Here is a 3806-nt window from a genome sequence, read left to right as displayed (position 1 = left end):
CAGCCGAACAGGTTTCCTGAGTGAAGGAGTGAGAGCCGGGACAAGCGGCGTAGTGTTACAGCATGGAGACGACAGTGTCGTCCGTTTATTGTGGGCAGCACAGTACAGCACAGAGACGACGCAGTGTCACAGCTCTTAAGGGTTGCATCATCTACCGTGAGCAGCATAGAGACGACGCGGTGTCACAACTCTTCAGGGTCATCCGGAGACAACATGTTACAGCTCTTCAGGGTCTCCCAGGTCGTCTGGAGACGATGCAGTGTCAGCTCTTCAGGATCTGACTGCCTGGAGACTGCCCGGTGTTTCAGCTCTTCAGTCGTCATCTTCTTCCTGGTCATCCTTATCTTCCTGGTCCTGTTGTCTGGCTACTGTGGGCCAGGCATCATGGTTATATACACTCTGGTGGGTTGTAAACGGTGGGCCCTGATTGGTTGTAAACGGTGGTCCATGATTGGTTGTTTTTGGACCAATCATGAGGTGCCGGATATGCAAATTTGAGGGATTCTAGTGGCCAATCAGGCAAAGTTTCAAAGGTCAGGGTTTTGAAGGGAACCAATCATGGTAATTGTTTGCTCCCTGAGAAACCTCGGCTGACTGACCGCAGATTCGCCAGTGCGCAACCTCCCACACATGAGAAATTTGTTTTTCTTGCTATGCCATACTAAACACAGCTGGATTGGATCGTTTTGTAAATATGGTAGTAGTCAGAAGCATCGGCTCTGGAGTCTTGGGTTTGAATTCTGGTTCTGTGACTTATCTGCTCTGTACAGTTGAGGACCCCAGTTTCCTCATCTATAAAATGGGATTCTAGGGACCAGCAGTTGGTGTAATGGCTATGTTGCTGGACTCCCATGTAGTCGACCGCAATTCGAGTCCCGGACCTGGTGGCTTAAACTCACGCCAGGCATGTGTGCGTATGTGCCCAAGATCCCGAGAGGAGAATGGAGGAGAAGGCATTGCAGTGTGGCCATACCCCCTGGAGGTGATTTCTCACTTTCTGTCTCTGTCTCACTCTGTCTTTCTGGTGAGCACATGCGCCCTATAGCAAAAACCTCTCAAAGGGGGGGGGGGTTGTACCTTATAGGATTCTTAGGGGAAATGAAGAAGAGGCTGAAAGCACTTAACATGTGAGGTAGATTATTCTTAAATCTTACAATCTAGTGGAAGAGAAAATAAATGAATTTCATTTAGGAACTACAGGAAAGCTTCACTGGGACAATACCATTTACATAGAGACCCCAAGGATGAATAATTAACTGGGGTGGATAAGTGGGATGGGAGGTGGGGGAAGGGCCTATCAGGCAGAGGGTACAGTTCTTGAGAAAGCCCTGAAGCAATTATAAAAGCCAAAGATAGAGAAGTGAGGATAAAGAGGAGACAATCTTCTGCAAGTCAAGGATTTCCTGATTGATAAAGTGTGAATGGCAAGCAGCCTTGGTTCAGCCTGAGGCCAGTCCCTGTAAACTTGAGACTTCACACTGGCCAGCGATCATTTCCCTGACGGAAAAACCACACCCACCAAGTCTCCCGCAGGGTCCCCAAACACAGAAGACAGAGGAAAGCAGAGGGTGCTGCCTTGGGTCAGAGTGAGCAGTCTTCCCAGCGGAAGATCAAGAAGACGGGTAAGAGGGCACAAAGGTGGAAAGTCGTCTCTGTTGGCAGCAGAGTTGTCTGTCTAGGGGAAGGCCTTCAAGGCGACTGGAAATCAGGCGGGGGATGAGGTGGGGCAGCATGTAGCACCAACTTGAGGTTAAGGAACTTGGTCAGGTTGTAGGACCACAGTCAAATGGAGAATGGGCGCCCCCTGGGAGCCGTGCGCGGTAGTGGACGCTGGAGGACCCAGCTGAGGATCGGCAGAGGGTGGCTCAAGATGGGAGTAACCTGCCCGGCTCAGTTTTCCTCTCACGGGATCTAACTTCGTCGGGAATGACGGATTCCTGGGCTCCCAGAATGACTGGGCTGAACGGGACCTCGAAAAAAGAACAACCAATACGTGCCCTGTGCCAGAGTTGGGCACTTTCGTGAACACTATCTTGTTTCACAAGCTAACTCTGCTTCCAGGTGGGTATCATTATACACATTTTTCCGATGGGAAAATCAAGGCGTGGTGACTTCCCAGGGCGGGGCCGGGATTTCTGTACGATTTCAGAATCTCTCTACTGGTAAGATACCGATTCCCGGAGGTTTGGGGGAACGGCATCGGGGGTGAGGCGCCCAAGCTTTCCCAGGGACAACCGCGTGAATGTACTTTCGGAGAGGACCACGCCTCCCTTGTCGCGACCATACTGATGCGTGTTGCTTTCCTTTAAGCGTTTTCCCTTGAAAAATGGAGTCTTCGCCACACGGGGAGGCGGACATTCTGTAGTCCCGGATCGCCAGCACGTCTTCCTCTCTCACCCGCCCTGATAGCCACTGGTCACGTAAATTCTGCCCCTCTACTAGCGAGCGAAACCTTGGGACTACATTTCCCGGCAGGCCGTCCAGAGGCGGCAGCGAGGGCGAGGAGGAAAGAAGCTTTCCGTTTCCGTGGGCTCGAAATTTGGCGTGTCGGCCGTGATGCACATTTCAACAGCCAACGTCCTTTCTCGGCAGCGCTCAGGAAGGGACTACGTCCCCCAGCAGGCTCCGGCGCAGACGTCGAGCGCCGGGGTTGCCATCTTTACTGTAGTCCTTTTCTCCTCTTACGCAGGCCATAGCCTTAGCGCCTGGACTACAAATCCCATGCCACCGTGCCCCCCCGTCCTTCGGCCGCCATCTTTGCCGGTAGTCCCCGCCCCGGTCCCTTCCATTGTCTCGGCTGAAGATAATAGGAGAGCCTGGAAGACTGCAACTCCCGGCAGGCTTTGCGCCACCGGGAGGGGGATTTCGAGGTTCCAGGCGGGCGAGGTACCCAAGGTGATAGAATGAGGCGACCAGGAGAGGCTAGGTAGCCTGCCATCTTTATGGTAGTCTCCTTATCCTCCTCGCTCCGCCATTCTTAAGGAACACTAGAAGGCTAGAAAACTACTAATCCCATCGCACCTCGTAAGGTCGGCTACTGGTCAGGTGTACGCCCCTCTCCCGCCATCTTGCTTGTAGTCCTCGTTCCTTTTCACCTTTCCATTGTTCCTGACGAGTAGAAATGGCAGCGGGAAGGCAGCAGATGGACTGCGACTCCCGTCAGGTACCACACACGCGGAGGGTTGTGGACAGGAGGGCGTGCGAGTGCCTGGGAAGGAGGTCGGGTGGGGGAGTAGGCCATCTTGTTTGTAGTCATCGTTCCCGCTCCTTCTCTATGTTCTGCAACGGGGAGCCTCGGGGCAGCCGGACTATAACTCCCGGCAGGCTCGGCTACCGCCTTGGCACGCCCTTCGCCATCTTGTTTGTAGTCCCCGCTGGCCCCGGCAGCCCATTCTTCTCGCGGTAGCGCCGGTGTCCGAGGGACTACAACTCCCGTCGTGCCCTTTGCGCGTTCGTCCTGGAAAGTGGAGGTGGTGGAGGAAGGAGGGTGCAGGGGGCGGGGTTCCTTTGGGAGAAGGAGGGAGTAAAGAGGAGGAGGAGGGAAGGAGAAGGGAGGGGAGGGGGAAGAGAGGAGGAAGGAGGAAGGAGCTGAGGAGGGATGAGAGAGGCGGCCAGGGCCCCGGGCCGAGCCAGCGCGGGGCCGGGGGACCAGGGGGGCTGAGACACCCCAACTGCCCCCTCCCCCCTTCCCTGCCACCCTCCATCCTTTCCTTCCACCCTCCCGCTTGAAGAAGGGGATTTATTCAAATTTTATTTAAATCCCTATCTCCCGAGGGTCGCGCGCTGGGGGGAGGGGGGAGAGGGCG

The sequence above is a fragment of the Tupaia chinensis genome, unplaced genomic scaffold (genome assembly GCF_000334495.1).
Source record: "Tupaia chinensis unplaced genomic scaffold, TupChi_1.0 Scaffold000231_1, whole genome shotgun sequence".
Lineage (NCBI taxonomy): Eukaryota > Metazoa > Chordata > Mammalia > Scandentia > Tupaiidae > Tupaia > Tupaia belangeri.
This window is presented reverse-complemented; position numbering follows the sequence as displayed.